This window comes from Pleurodeles waltl, chromosome 4_1 (assembly GCF_031143425.1).
Source record: "Pleurodeles waltl isolate 20211129_DDA chromosome 4_1, aPleWal1.hap1.20221129, whole genome shotgun sequence".
Lineage (NCBI taxonomy): Eukaryota > Metazoa > Chordata > Amphibia > Caudata > Salamandridae > Pleurodeles > Pleurodeles waltl.
The window spans coordinates 138,496,949-138,513,127 of record NC_090442.1 but is presented as its reverse complement, the minus strand read 5'-3'; positions in this window follow the sequence as shown (position 1 = coordinate 138,513,127).

Below are 16,179 nucleotides of genomic sequence, written 5' to 3'. Positions count from 1 at the left end.
GGCTTTAGTATGACTTCCCTTTGCTTACTTCCTATTTAGTAGCTCGCCTTCCTCTTCTGTTTGTCCCTCCTCTGGAGCAGAGACTCTTTACTATCCTTTTAATTGGCTGATCCACTGTTCACATCTAGGGCAGTTCTTTTTTCTTTGATCTCTACATGAGAGTGCACATGTTTTCTAGCTCTCTCCCGCATGTGCTGCTCCCCAACACCAAAAGCCACACTGATCCTCCCCAGGTGGCTCTCTGATCGCTCCCCCATGCTGTTCACTGGCCCTTTATTGCTTTTTTTCTGGCCTCCTATGGCCTAGCCTCAAGTGCCTCCTGCCCCCTAGCTCCTGACCCCAGCCCATTGCTTCCCCCTTCCACCAGCTGCCCCTACCCACTTGTTCGTTGCTCCGCAAACCCCTTGTAGTGTCGCTGATTGGTGATGTAACCGATCAGCCGACACCTCTGACTAGGAGGGGTTACCCACGTCTACGAGACTTGAGTAATACCTGGATGTTGGAGGCGGGTTCCCCCCTCCTGGTGTATGTGATTTTGGTTTACCCCGCGGCCTCCGGCCCGGGGGTATCAAAATAAAGGGCGTGGTCATTGCGGCATTGAGGCAGCGGCACGGCGATATGACAAACAGGCGCCGGATCGCCGGTGCACTGTGCAGGGCCGCAGCTGACCACGCGGTCAGAAACACAAAACTGGTGTCTGCATTATTATTAAAGCACGCGCGCTACGCGCTACCGTGTCGGGACCGGCTGCACGCAGTTCTGACACAACACTGGTGACGAGGGAGACGGCTCCACATGTGCAGGATCGCCCCGCAGCAGCCGCACTCCACGCGGTGCTCGTGCCGTTTCCATGGTTCCCTGCCCAGCACACGCTCCAAATATCCCAGTTTAAGCCAGGCAACAGAAGGAATCAAGGACTTTGATAACTGAAGTGGGATCCTGACGTCTAACCACAGGATCCCACCCACAAGACTGCACCTGAAAAAAAAAAAAAATGTGAGTACAATAAACCCCCCCACGCCCTGCACTCACAACAAAAAAAAAAAATCATAAAAGGGGAAAATCAACACCCGCCTGACTTTACAATAGCACCAGGGCCCACCCAGCCACCATGTCTGCCATCCCCCCAGTAGAGCCATTCATAGTTGAAGGGGCCCCCTCTGCTCAAGCCCCTAGGTGGAAGGAGTGGGTGGAAAGAGTACTACTCTTCTTTGAAGCCACCAAAGTAGCAAATGACCAGAAGCGTGCCATGCTCATCCACATAGGAGGGAGAGACATATACAAAATATCCAAGAACCTCGTAGGAGACGCCCCAAAAACGTATACAACGCTAATAGTTGCATTAAACAGGCACTTCGAGCCAATGGTCAACATTGACTACGAGAGGTTCATATTCAGGCAGGCCAGACAACAAACAGAAGAATCACTGGATGCATTCCATATAATCCATAACGGACCTGCTGGCAAAATATTCGGGGATTTTCGAAGGGATTGGCTGCCTCCGAGACCGTGAGATCAAACTCCATATCGACGAGACAGTGCAGCCAGTAGCCCTCCGGCATCGACGAGTCGCTTTTCACCTCCGACCACAGGTAGAAAGAGAACTAGACTACCTCAAAAAAGCAGGCATCATTGAAAAGGTTTCAGGACCCACACCGTGGGTCTCACCCATTGTGGTAGCCCGTAAGCCCAAGCAACCAGGGGAGGTCCGCATATGTGTGGACAGGCACCTGTCCAATGCTGCCATCAAACGAGAAAGACATCTGACCCCCACCATCGATGACATCTTAGGAGAGCTCAGTGAGTCTCTGTGGTTTTCAAAGCTTGATCTCCGGTCAGGGTACCACCAGCTGGTCTTAGCAAAGGACTCCAGATACATCACCACTTTCTCCACGCACGTCGGGCTAAGAAGGTACAAGCGGCTGAATTTTGGGATATCTAGTGCTGCAGAAGTGTTTCAGAATGTCATCCAGGAACTGGTCCCGACCTACCCGGGACCATCAATGTCAGCGGCAATATTCTCGTCCACGCACCCACTATTGCGGAACATCACTCTCGCCTCCAAAGTGTCCTGCAGTGCATCCAGGATTCTGGACTCACCTTACACCGCCATAAGTGCGAATTCCTCAAAGACAGGATACAGTTTTTTGACTACACCTTCTCGGCAGACGGCGTTGCTCCAGATCCGGCCAAGGTAGAGGACATCAAAGACGCGTCTCCTCCCACGAACATCACAGAGGTCCGGAGTTTTCTCGGCATGGTCAATTATTGCGGCCGTTTCATCAAAGACCTGTCTAATCTCTCCCAACCCATACAAAGATTAACAAAAGCTGCTGAACTCTGGAAGTGGGAAGCCGAGGAGCAAGCAGCTTTTGAAGCTATTAAGGCGGCCCTGTCCACCAAGACCACCCTGAGGTACTTTGACCCAAAAAGGAACACGAAGATCGCCGTCGACGCAGGACCAAAAGGGTTAGGTGCCGTGTTACTCCAAGAGCAAACAGAGGGGATGTGGTCCCTGGTCGCATATGCCAGCCGGTCCTTTACCGAGATGGAACAGCGATACTCTCAGATAGAGAAGGAGGCCATTGCTGTGCACTGGGGTTGCAAACACAATCACATCTATGTCTATGGCCATCCGTTCATCGTGACCACCGACCACAAGCCTTTGCCACCCTTTTTTAATGGCACCGCCTCTAAGCCTCCACCGAGAATAGAGAAGTGGATGTTGCAACTGCAAAATTACCGTTGCCAACTAGAATACCGTCCGGGATCTGAGAACCCGGCGGATTACTTGTCAAGGCATCCCGAGCAGTGTCGGATGCCGAGGTTGATGAGGCCCGAGAGACTGAAGAATACGTGAGGTACATCATGGATAGGTCCCGACCAGTGCCCATGTCCATGGACGAAATTGTGCAGGCCACTCAAGACGGCGAATGCCTACAAAAGGTCCTTGCAGCCATGAGAAACAACGAATGGCATGTACTGAAGAAGCAGTTACCGTTGTTGACCCGAGAGTCCCAACGTGTGGTCGGGAGTCTGCACAGCATCAGGAATGAACTCACCGCTGGTGCAGAGAGGTGTTTACTGAGGGGTACTCGACTAGTCATCCCGTCGGCCCTCACAGCCCGGGCCGTCGAGTTGGCACACAACGGCCATCAGGGTATAGTCAAGACCAAAGGACGGCTGCGATCAAAGATGTGGTTCCCCCTCATGGACGAACATGTTAAGAAACTGGTGAGATCGTGTGTGTGGTGTCAGGCCACTGGAGAGCCAAGCCGGCCTGCCCCTATTGAAACTGAACCTTCTCCAGCGGGGCCCTGTGTGTTTGCCAGCCTCGACTTCGGGAGCCTACCTGATGGCCGCCATACAATGGTCCTAATAGATGATTTCTCCAAGTACCCGGAAGTGGAGATCATTCCAACCCTCACGGTGGATGTTGTGGTATCGGGTCTGGAGAAGGCCATGGCCACTCATGGTTTGATATCCGAAATCAAGTCAGACAATGGCCCGCCCTTCCAAAGCCGGGAGTTAGCAGAGTATCTGAACGTTACTGGCACCCGTCATCGACGAATCACTCCCCGGTGGCCTCAGGCCAATGGCGAAGTGGAGAGGTTCACTCTCAACAAGGTAATCCGCATTGCTGTTGCTGGTGGCCAGGCTGTGGACTACGCCATCTTCTCGTTTCTACGCAACTATCGACAAACACCCCATTCCACCACAAACAGAGCACCGAGTCACGCTGCATTTGGGAGGGCCTTTGCAGATACCATCCCTCATCACCCCCTGTGGGGCCCCCCTGAATTGGACTGTGGTCACACTCAAGAAAAGAGGCGTAGAACCAATCAGCGGACCAGCCTGAGGCGGAAGGCTGCTCCGTCTGACCTCGCTGTTGGGGATCAGGTGTTGTTGAAACACATTTTGCCAGGAAGTAAGTTCCGCACACCTTTCGACACTGTCCCATGGACCATCATTCATCGAAAGGGATCTGCTGTTGTAGCTCAGCAGGGAAGTGAGACTGCCGCCGCAATGTATCTTTCTTTAAGAGGTACTGTCAGATAGGCGAGGTTCCCAGGGATGAGATGCATGGCGAGGATGATGATTTGCCGTTGTTGCCGGCAGACGAGGACGGTTGTAATTCATCACCCACTTTTCGCCGAGGCGATTTGCCAGACCAGACGCTGGGCGGCCCGCAGAGCGCCATTTCTGATTTGGGTTCGACTCAGGGCCGATCCGAGGCGACCAGATATAACTTACGTAACAACCCTTGCCCCTCCACTCGTCTGCGTGACCATTTCTGCGAAGTGTAAATTTGTATCAAGCCATAGTTTGTTGTTGTTGTTTATAAATTTTTGGAGGAATGTAGTGTTGCTGATTGGTGATGTAACCGATCAGCCGACACCTCTGACTAGGAGGGGTTCCCCAGGTCTACGAGACTTGGGTAATACCCGGATGTTGGAGGTGGGTTCCCCCCTCCTGGTGTATGTGATTTTGGTTTACCCTGCGGCCTCCGGCCCGGGGCTATAAAAATAAAGGGCGTGGTCATTGCGGCATTGAGGCAGCGGCACATCGATACAACGAACAGGCGCCTGTGCAGGGCCGGGCCGCAGCTGACCACGCGGTCAGAAACACAAAACTGATGTCTGCATTATTATTAAAGCACGTGCGCTACGCGCTACCGTGTCGGGACCGGCTGCACTCAGTTCCGACACAACCCCCTCATGGTCCCTAACACTTCATTTATTTTTGTATTTATTTTTGGAATGGAAGCCGCCATTTGTTGCGAGGCTATTCCACAATGCAGAACTCAATTTTGGTCTAAAAAACATTTCTTTTTTTTCAGATCCGAGCGGCTTCAGCCATCTTGGATCATAAACAAAAAAAAAAACACAACGAAAATGGAACCCTTGTCATTCTTGTGGCACGTGCATGCTCATCCTCTTTTGTTTTTGCAGATGGTGCAGAGCAAGAGGAGAATTGCCACTGAACACTGACCTCAACGGCAATACCTCATAGTGCCTGGAGATGTTTTGTCTGTTTATCCTAGGCGCATATACACTGCTAGAATGCACTCACTCAGGCATATGTTGTGCGATGTACACACAAGTGGGCAAGGAGCGTCAGTGGGTCAGGTCTGCACTGCAGTGCAATGCTCGGAGGGTGGGCTGCCCCCAGTGACTCACAGCGCCTTCCTTGAACGTTTCTTGGCGCGCGGTGAGACACAAGAACCACCACCACTGACAACCATAGAGAAGGCGCGCTGGAAGCGAGAGCACAGACTGTGCTGATAAAGTAAGTTTAACAGAGAATGAAGGGAAACAAGAGAATCAAAGAAAAAATTCCCTTGACTGACGAGTAGGAACAAAAGTTCAGACTATAATAGCATCTTTTTCTGTCACACTCTTCTCACTCCTCCAAGCCATCTGTTCATTCTCCAAACCTTGTTTTCACTCTTTTAATAATGCTCTGTTCTCTTCTTCGTCACTTTCATTCCTACGCATTATCTTTTCACCTCCCTCTCTCACCTTATTTTTAGGTGGAGCGTGCAAGCGCTTTCACCTGCTGTAAGTATTGTGGGCTTTTAACCACACCCACCGCACGCCCACTACTATCACTCGTTCACAGGCTTGCCTTTCAAAAATACTTTGTTATCATTGGTAAATGTTTTGTTTGTCCCTCCTTGGGGCAGCTTTGTTACCTCCTTGGTCATCAAACCAGTTACATGGATAATTGCACATTTGCCAATACGTTTCACTGCGAGCTAACTTCTTTTTCCTTTTGTGTCTCTCCTTCGTGCTCAAGGCGGCCGTGATGCTCTGAATCGACTTGCTTATGTCAACTGTTTTACTTTTCATTTTCAATTTATGTGGCAAGAAAAGTCCAGTTAGGAATTTACAATGCTAATAGCTCTAACTTGAGAAACGGTAGACCCATTGCATTGCAAATGCTTGTTATACTTTCCTCCAGGTGCGGCTCTTCCATTAGGGTGGAGGAGGGTTGCTCCCTGCCATCAGCTGCAAAATCTTTACAAGAAAACAATAATAAACTGTGTTTATTATTGTTTTCTTGTAAAGGGGCAGGGCCATGGGGGTGACGAGCAGTGAGGGGGAGTGCACAGCACTCCCCCTCAGAACACCTGTGTTTTTGGCTGGCCGTCTCCGGAGGGCCAGACACACATGTGCATTAGGCGCTTTCCAGCCCAGCAACACGGTTGCCGGGCTGGAGAGAGCATGCACAGGCTCCCAGTCTGCCTGGGAGCACCCTGGCTGGGCGCTCCCAGCCAATCCTGACGCTGCTCTGAGCAGCGTCAGGATTGGCCACAGTGCAGGCTGGGAGCCTGTGCCTGCAGCGACGAAGCAGAGGAGACAGAGGAGCGGAGCGGTGCTGCAGCATGCAGGTAAGTGTTTAACAAAATAATAATTTCATGTTTAATCCCCCTTCCGCGCGCCGCCCCGCTCCTTCAGCGCCCTGCGAGCCGCAACTGCTTTCCTCCTGTCTGCCTCTCAGCAGTAAATATGGGGTGTGTTCTCATCTCCAACTTATTTTATAGTAGAGTTAACTGACGACAACAGTGGTGTAGGAAACAAGGGTACCTGGGTTCAAATTTGAGGAGAACAGGAACGTTCCACACGTTAAACCCTTAAACTGACCACTCTCTGACAAACTAAGAGAGCGCATCTTGTGATCCTGTGCACAGGTATTCACGGAGAGGTCACTAGTGGTTCAAGATGTGAGAGTAGACTTTCATAATGGGAATTGTTCAGATTAATGTTGTTCTTCTTATAGTGGTATGACGTGTCCCCTGGTGACATATTGTAATTGAACAATGCTACACATGAGTTGTGAACTAAACTCCCATTGAATAAATGAAGCATAGTCTTACAGAGCTGAAGTGGACTTATTACATGACGGCAGGAATGGACAGGTATATTCTCACCCATTCAGGGCTGGAAAAGATGTTTATTCATTTGTGAGGTTGCAGTCACTATTGGATAAAATAGTGGATAATGGTGCAAACGGCTCGTGAGACTACATTCCAGTGCTTGTGAACAGTAATAGGGGAGGCACTAAGAGGATTAATACTGTAATGCACTGTTCTGCAGGAATACTCTGATCAAGGTCTTGAGTACCTGCCCTCACCAAGACACCCTGGCCAGATTCTCCTGTTCAGAAATCTGCTCCCATAAGACCATGCCTGCATTTGGAACAAATTTAGAAATGTATTACAATTGTCAAAACGTTCAGGATCACTGCTAGTAGGGTGTGACAGGAACATCACTTCAAGAACACTGATACACACAAACATACAGATAACTGCAAATGTGCAGTTATCTGTATGTGTAAATGCTGCAGAAAATTGCATTTGCACCTGCTCTTTTTTCCTCGTGTTCACACACCCTGCAATTTTGAGGATTGATCCCTCCATTTCCCCACCTGCGATAAGGATTCACTCTTGTCCTTGGCAGGAGAAAATCTGTGACCCTCTCCAGAATGGGAATAATCCATGAAAAAAAACATTGTAAAAATTCACACACCTGTGGTTTTCTTGTGTTCATCAGCTTTGCTAGATACTCCTGTTGGGGAACTCCCATTGGTCTAACCTTACATGCGAGTAAATCAATTTACCAGAGTCACATTTCGTGAACTGCAAATGCATATTTTCACTCATAAATCCGACTATTTACAGATCTAAACCCAATGGACTATGAAAAGAGTATACACTTCTGACATTATGCAGAAGGATTATTTTCAACTTGAATTATTAATTCTGATATCTTCAGTTTTAGTAAGTAGTTCCTTAAATTCCTGTAAAGGGAATAAAGAACACACTGTCAAGGGTTATCCAGATTTCTCCAGGAAATGGCAAGTTTCCATCTAGTTTTCCCAAAACAGAAGATATACTATATTAAGATACAGCTTATGACACACAACAATAATAGCTCAATAATAACATAGAACAGTGAAGCAATCAAATGTATTGTCCTGCAAAATAATGCTACTGCTATTTGCTATTGCCTGCTTCATGGTGGAATTCTGTCATGATGCCTGACATTTCATTCAAGTAAGGAGACCGAGAAGTCGACATGATTTGTGGATATTGAATAAGTGACACAGTGGTCTCTTCTAAGGTGAAATTTGGAACATAATATATATGTTGACCAACTACTCACATATATTTCATCTTACTGGACCATCTTACGTTGCTGCTTAGATTGCAAATAAAATGTTACTTTATAGTTTTAGTTGTTCTGAAGTAAATTATTGCTTATTAAGTCATATCTTTTATCCACATATCATCCACAATTTGATGAGCACACATATGATGAAACACTTCCTAAATCAATATATTGCATGCTATGTTTAACAATATTATGACTGCTGGGTCCCCTTGTTATGATATTTACAACTACAACTGATCTGAAGCTCATTCTTTTATCTATGCCCCCTCACCCATCTAACTACTTCACCCTCCTATTTCTTATCTTTTTTACACCATTTTTTTGTTCTGATCATTGCTTTGGTGCTCCCTTATCTTCCTTATCACTCCATCACATCATACATTTTTTCATTTACTTCTTGACACAATCTCTTTTTACTTGTTATTACTCTATAATCAATGAATATTTGTAAAGCGCGGCTACTCACCCGTGAGGGTCTCATGGCGCTGGGGGGGAGGGGCCTCATCCGAAGAGCCACGTCTTGAGGTTCTTCCAGAAGATGGTGAGCTACGTGCTTTGTCTGAGGTGCAGGGGGAGGTTGTTCCAGCTCTTTGCTGCAGTGTAGGTGAAAGATCGTCCTTCGGAAGTGGTTTTGCGGATGCGAGGGACAGTGGCCAGGGCCATCTGGGCAAAGCGGAGGGTTCTGGCAGGGGTGTGGAAGGAGACGCGGTGGTTCAGGTAGGCTGGTCCTGCGTTGTGTATGGCCTTGTAAGTGTGGGTGAGAAGTTTGAAGTTGATTCGCTTATCGACCAGTAGCCAGTGGCAGGTCCTCATGTGTTGGGAGATGTGTTCTCAGCGAGGGAGGTCCAGAATGAGTCTGGAGGTGGCGTTCTGGATGAGTTGAAGTTTTTTGATGTTCCTAGTTGAGGTGCCGGCGTAGAGGGCGTTGCTGTAGTCAAGCTTGCTAGTGACTAAGGCGTGGGTGACTGTCCTGCGACAGTCTGCTGGGATCCATCTGAAGATCTTCCGAAGTTTGTGGAGTGTGTGCCAGCAGGAGGAGGCAACAGAGTTAACCTGGCGGGTCATGGATAGGGAGGAGTTGATGATGACTCCTAAGTTGTGGGGGTGCTCGGTCAGTGCAAGGGGGGCGCTGAGGGATGTGGGCCACCATGAGTCGTCCCAAGCTGAGGTGGCGTTTCCAAAGATGATGCGCTCCGTCTTGTCGGAGTTCAGCTTGAGGTAGCTTTCTCTCATCCAGGTGGTGACTGCTTCTATTCCTGATTGAAAGTTCCTTTTGCCCGTGTTTCGGTCTTCGGTGAGGGAAATGATGAGTTGTGTGTCATCGGCATATGACATGATGTTCATACCGTGGCTTCTGATGATGGTAGCAAGAGGGGCCATGTATATGTTGAACAGTGTGGGACTCAGTGAGGATCCTTGGGGGGACTCCGCAGTTGACTCCTATGCGTCTGGAAGTGTAGGGCTAGAGTCTGACCCTCTGCGTCCTCCCGGAGAGAAAGGAGTGAAAGCATTCCAGGGCTCTTCCGCGGATTCCTATGTTGCGGAGTACGGTGCGCAGAGTGCTGTGTGAGACTGTGTCGAAAGCAGCTGAGAGGTCGAGGAGTATGAGTGCTGCAGTCGAGGAGTAATCGGATGTTGTCTGTGGCTGCCAGTAGTGCTGTGATTGCTGCAGGAGCCGAACTGGGTGCTGTCCAGGGAGTTGTTGGTCTCGATGAAATTCTGTAGTTCTGCATTGATTGCTTTCTCTAGTACTTTGGCAGGGTAGGGTAGTAGCGAGATGGGCTGGAAATTCTTTAGTTCTGATGGGTCAGCCAAAGGTTTCTTCAGGAGAGGGCGTGTTTCCAGTCCTCGGGGAAGGTGCCCGTGCTGATGGAGCAGTTCTCCATCAGCATGGGTACATCTCTAGATTTCCCTCCTGTCAGAAAAAATAACTAGGGTTCTGCAAAAGGCGTCTGTGGACAAAAGAGAGAAAGGACTAAGCTGGGCACAGGGGGACACACAGTGAAAGTGCTGAACTGTGAACAGAAGGCTGTAAGAAAGCAATAGATAATGTTTTGAAGGCCATCACCAACAGCAACACAGCTTTGGGTAGAGCAGTAGTTTTTTAATTCACATATTTCTCTAACTGAAACGTTTTCTTTACTGTGTATGGCCACAACAACAGTCTATAAATTTGGAACAGTGCAGGACTTGGAGAGCTCCATGTTTAGCAACTGTTAGGAGAACTCCCCCGTCAGTGAGGCTTCTCATGTATACATTCATATTCGTCCTATACAGAAAAGTACAGAGGTATTTTTATTCAACATTCCCAAACACCCAACAGGAGTTATAGAACACAAAGGTGCACATTTGTTGTATAGTACAATTTCTTGAACTCATTTGATGTGTCCATGGAACACACATACTGCTATTAGAGCCACAGAGTACCCGCACCGCAATAGTAAAAGTCAACATTTGCTTGACCTACTGGCTGTGTGCAGTTCACTCTGCCTCCTCACCAGTGCTTTAAATGGGCAGGTACTGCCCGTTACTGAGTACCTGCACTTCTCAGCACTGTTGCAAAACATTACAATGGATGAGTACCAACACATTTCAGAAGCAGACATCCACTCTAAATAGAGATTATCTGCACTCTGTATTTCCATTTAAAGCATTACTCATCACATAAGTCACTTTACAATATCCTGGCAGAAACCATGATTCTTTCAAGTTCCACTATTGTGGCCTGTATGATAAGAAGAGAAATTGGAAAGAGGTGCCTCCTAGGCGCATTTTACCGCAATTCCTCATGTACATAAAGCATGCCTGTTGTGTTTTAATTCTGCAAGTTATGCGCTGACAGAGTTTTACAGAGAGGCTGGAGGTTCCAGAGCCCTGAAGAAGTGGACGCCCTGTCAATGGTTGGACAGTTGTAACTGAATAGTGGAAATAAATACATTTATTTTCACCAAGTGTACTGGATAACTTCACAAAATTGGTGAAGGAATGGGATTTGTGACTTCTAAAGCAAATCTGTTGATCCAATCCCTTAGGGTTGCCTGTATTTACTTCGCGTCAATGGTCACCATAAAAACTTAAGGGACTAGCAGGTATTGCGGTGTCTATGATTTGGAGGGAATGTGTTTTGACTTGGGTGTTCTCTGGCCAGGTATTCCTTTCCCCTTTTGGGATGAAAAAACATTGAAAGAATATTTGAAATTTACTCTATGTCATGTGACAGAACAACAACACGAGTATGCGTACCTCAAGCATTCTCTGTACGAGCAACAGGCCATACACGTATGTGTGTTTAAGTGTGCCTATGCTGCCATTCATTGGAGAGGTGTTTCTGTTGGTGCACTAGAGGTATCAGTTCCCTTGTAATATCAAAAACTGTACGTCGTTGCCATGGTCTGGAAGCAGGAAGTTCTTACTTCTCCTTCTGACTCCGCCCACTGAATTTGAATTTGAAATCAGGAAGTTCTTATTGAGCCCACTGAAGATGCAAGGTCATAGAAAGAAGACTGAAAAAGCCATGCATGCTCCAGCAAGAGATAAAATGGAAACTGGCCTAGGTTTTATTTGGAGCAATTTTGTACTTGAAACTCTTAGTTGATGCAGTAAATTGAAGTAATCATTCTGGTGCTAGGTGCAACATACCTACAAGATTGGCCTGCACGTTGCCTTTGACAACACTGACTACTTTATTTATTTTAGTCTGTTGTTTTCTAGGATATTCAGTCATGGATGTCATGGATGTTCATTGGATGCCAATTGCAGCACCTCGCATGTTTTTGCACTTCCAATTATTGCATGGGAGGATTGGAGAAAGTCATTTGAAACCTATCTGTAAGCAGTGGTTTAGATGTGTTTGTTGTGAAACATAAACTGATCATGTTAAAACATAATTTGAGGGTTGAGAGGGAAGAAGGTACTAAAAACACTACCTATTCTAGCGAATCAAGATGGTGATAGAGATAATGTGTGAGATGCAGATGAAGTATCTGCTGATGAATATGAATGCTATGAAAGCTTCGGAGGACGTTTTGGCAGAAAAATTAGCATTGTGGTAGAGAGACATAAATTCTTTACCGCATTCCCAGTTACCTGGTGAAAGTATAGTGCAATATGTTTTGATTCTCAGAACTCTGGGAGTGTCATGTAAATTTAAAGATCTACATGGAGAAGTTATAAGGGACCAATAAATTAATACAAGAAATAACATGAGAATTCAAGAAAAACTATTGGAATTAAAAGATCCTTCCCTTGAAAAGACTATTAGTATGCACGTCACATGGAAAGCACTTCTAGGTATGTAAAAGAGCTTAACAAGAGCCAGGGGAAAAAGGGTGATTCAGACAGTGTACAGGTAGTACACAAAACACAAAAAGAAACCAATTCAAAAATGTTAGCAAAAGCTCAATTTGTAAAGTAAAAACATTTGTGCTACACATAACAAAACACATAGTAGAGTCCGGTTCTTGTCCAGCTACAAAGGCAAGATGTTTTAAGCGCAAGAAAGTATACCACTTTTCTAGAGTATGTAAGTCTGAAAGACAGGTGGAAACAAACATGATGTCAATACAGTAAGAGATGTGAAAATGAGTATAGTGAAGATGAAGATCACACAGATAATGAAAGGGTGAAGGATTTGGTTGTGAACGAACTTGAAACTAAGAATGCAAAATGTGATGTGGATGAAATAAGTACGAAGTATCTTCCCCCGAGATGTTTTATAAAGATTAATGGGAGTGAGTTTACGTATGATCTGACTTTTGCTCACCATAAACCTGGTGGATAAATCCATCTGGGGAAAATCGAGGGCTGTGAGTTGAGTACAACAGAAGTGGGGCCTGAAGGTTACTGTGGGATAAAGCTGCCCATAGCAGCTTATTTCAAAGGAACGTTAGAATATAACAATAGGTCAGCAGTAAAGTGTATGTTGTAGAAAAGGTAAAGGCATTGTTAGGATGGAAAGAACAAGGAGCTTTGAGTATAATACTGAGTCTGCATCACCCCGAGTGATAAGAGCAAGTGGAGTTGTAAGTATCCCAAATTGTTTGCAGAGGAGTTGGAATACTTGAAAAAATTTGAACATTGCATTGTATTAAAAAAGGATAGCTCTCCCCAGGTACAGAAAATGAGTAGTGTTCCTTTAGACCTACATGAACAATTGAAGGGAAAACTTGACCGTCTGTGTGCTTCTGGTGTCTAACTGAGTCATCTGAATGGTTTAGTTCAATTGTATTGGCTAGAAAGACTAAAGGGAAAGTACACATGTGTGTGAATCTGAGATATTTAAATTAGTGCATCTGGGTTGACCACCACCCCTCCCGCACATTAATATAATGCTCATTGGTGTAAGAGATGCAAAGTCTTTCACAGCTCTAGATCTGTCAAGTGTGTCCCACCAAGTGCGCTTTCATCCTGAATCTCAACATCTAAAATCTTTCATAATGCCTGAAGGAGCTTTCCAATTTGTGCAAATGCTGTTTGATTTAGCGTCAGCATCTGCAGTTTTCCAGGCAGTAATATAAAGTTTGTTGAAGGATCTTACAAATGTACTGTTGTTCCACAATGGCACTTTGGTGTGGGGTTCTGATAAGGAACAGCATGATTGCACTCTACAGTAAATGTTGAAAAGGTTGAAAAGAGCAGGATTGGTGGTTGCCATTTGAGAAGTACACGTTTGTAATAAGCAAAGTGAAAATGTAGGGTACACATTGCCAGGGGATGGAAATAAAACCCAAAATATAAACAAGAAGAGGCAATCAAAAAAGCACCTTTCCTTAGTGACAAAGATCAACTCTCTTCTTTTCTTGGTCTTCCTGAATACTACTCCAAGTCTGTGGAGCATTTTTTCTGAAAAAGTGGATGTATTGCGTTTGTTAATAAAAAAGGGCCAAAAATATGAGTGATTGAGTGAGTGCCAGTCATCTTTTGAAAGCATCAAACAACCTATTGTTGAAGCTGTGGTCTTAAACCTAAAACCTTTTCATCCCCAAAATAAGATCATAGTTGTAGTGGATGCAAGTGCATATGGTCTGAGAGTGGTGTTGGTGCAAAGGATTAAGAGAGGGTGGTTGCATTTGTGTCACAGATGCTGAAGGGAGATGAAAGCATATACTCTACAATGAAGAAGGAAGTGTTGGTGTGTTGGTGGGGTGTGCAACATTTTAGGACTTCTGTGTGGGGAACTGTATTTGAGTTGCATACTGACCACAACCCACTTATAGAATTACTTTCCATCGAGTGGCAAGAGCAGCTCCTCGAATTGCCAGATGGCTGTATCAATTGCAGGAATACACCTTTGACGTTATGTATGTGCTAGGTATCAAGAATGTAAATGCAGATTGTTTGTCCCATCTACATGTAATTGACGAAGGACGGGCAGACGATGATGAGTGGGTAGTGGCTGTTATTGTGGAATCATGTAAAGGTGCTATTTCTGAGGATAGGTGGAGACAAATGCTGGTGAAGGACAACACTTTGCAAATACTCATGCCATGCTTGTCTTAGACTACTGGGCAAGCAAGACTAGATACATCGAAATTGTGTAGTTATAAAGCGGTGTGGACTGACTTGTCTGTTTTGGAGGGAATTGTCAGGAGATGTGGAAAGTAGTGGTTCCTACAAGTATAGATCAAAGATTATTGGAACTGTTGTATGAGGGAATTGGTAGAATGTCAGCCATGGAGAGGAGAGCCGGTGTAGATTTCTGGTGGCCAGGTATGAACAAAGAAATTGAAAGGTATGTGTGTGATTGTATCATTTGTACATGCAGTGACAAATGTCATGCTGATACTGAGATTCCTATGGGGTTAACAGAATTTCCCAAGAAAGCATGGCAAAGGGTGGGAATTGATATATGTGGGCCATTCATATGTAGAGGTTTGGAAGAAAGGCATGCTGTGATGCTGGTTAATTACACTCTCAAGTGGACAAAAGTGGCTTTCTTGAAAGATATCAAAGAATTGAATATACCTGCCTTTTGTGACAAAAACTTGAGAAGAGTAAGGTGTCCTCAAATGATCATTTCTGACAATGGTCCACAACTTGTCACTGAAGAATTTCAACAGTTCTTGAGGTTATAAAACATCACAGAACTGCAGTTTATCAACTCTGTGAAAATAGTCTGGTTGAGCATTTCAACCATGCTTTAAAAAGGTGTATTCAATTGGCAGCGGAAAGTGATCTTGATTGTAAGAGTGAAGTCAAAAACATGTTTTGGAGCTATAGAAACACACCACATTCTGCCACAGGAGAAACTCCATTTCCAATGCATAAGAGCAATGTAGCTTGCAATAAGCTTACTCCTGCGTGAGTGAATAGACCGATTCATTCAGAAATAGACAGAGGAAAACTGGAAGAAAGAGTGGCAAGGTATCAAAAACATTATGTGAAGAGACGCAATGACAATTTAAACAAGAAACAGCGTGCTTTCAGGATTGTGATTTTGTAGGGGGCGTATATGGGTTGGAATGGAAGAAAGGGTTTTTCCAAGTGGTCAAGTCCAAAAGACAATGGGACAGATTTAAGCAGCGTCACTATCCTTGTGCCCCTTAGCACTCCACTACCACCACCATGTGTGTGCTGTATTTAAAATACGGCGCACCATGGTGCAGGGTAGGGAGCAATAGCATCAGAATTTCTGATGCTATTGATGGACTGTTCAGGGTTAGCCATCATTTTGGCGCTAACCCTGAACACTACATAGGGGCCCATTGTAACCAATGGTTTGCCCTCTTTTAACGCCTGCTCTGAGCAGGCGTTAAAAATGCTAAAAAAAATGACACAAAGAAATCTTTTACATTTCTTTGTGGCATTTTTTCTGTAAATCTGATGCAGCGTTTTTGCCATGATATCGCCACATTAGCATAAAGAAATGATGCTAATGCGGCGATATTATGGCGCAAGGGGCTCTAAAATCTGCCTCAATATGTGAATCGAAGTGGTTGGAAGATGGAAGAAGGTGGAATACGAGGAAGGTGACTAAATGGAATGGCTTAGAAAGTCGCATATG